The 235-nt window shown below is 56.2% G+C and overlaps 1 protein-coding gene across 5 annotated transcripts in view; it reads left to right on the forward strand.

Annotated features, from left to right (window-relative positions):
* Positions 1-235, forward strand: part of arl2 (ADP-ribosylation factor-like 2) — a 41,412-nt gene that overhangs the window by 30,944 nt on the left and 10,233 nt on the right. The gene's annotated exons all lie outside the window — the stretch shown is intronic.

Consider the following 235-nt stretch of genomic DNA (forward strand, 5'->3'; position numbering starts at 1 on the left):
TTCCTCAGACGACATGTCCATCCTGGGCCTCCTGCAGTGCTACAACGCTGCCACCCGAAGGTTGCAGGAACAGCACCTCATATTCCGCTTGGGAACCCTGCAGCCCAATGGTATCCATGTGGACTTCACAAGTTTCAAAATCTCCCCTCCTCCTACCGCATCCCAAAACCAGCCCAGCTCGTCCCTTCCTCCCTAACCTGTTCTTCCTCCCACCTATCCCCTCCTCCCACCTCAA

Source organism: Rhincodon typus, chromosome 43 (assembly GCF_021869965.1).
Source record: "Rhincodon typus isolate 14 chromosome 43, sRhiTyp1.1, whole genome shotgun sequence".
In the NCBI taxonomy this organism is placed as follows: domain Eukaryota; kingdom Metazoa; phylum Chordata; class Chondrichthyes; order Orectolobiformes; family Rhincodontidae; genus Rhincodon; species Rhincodon typus.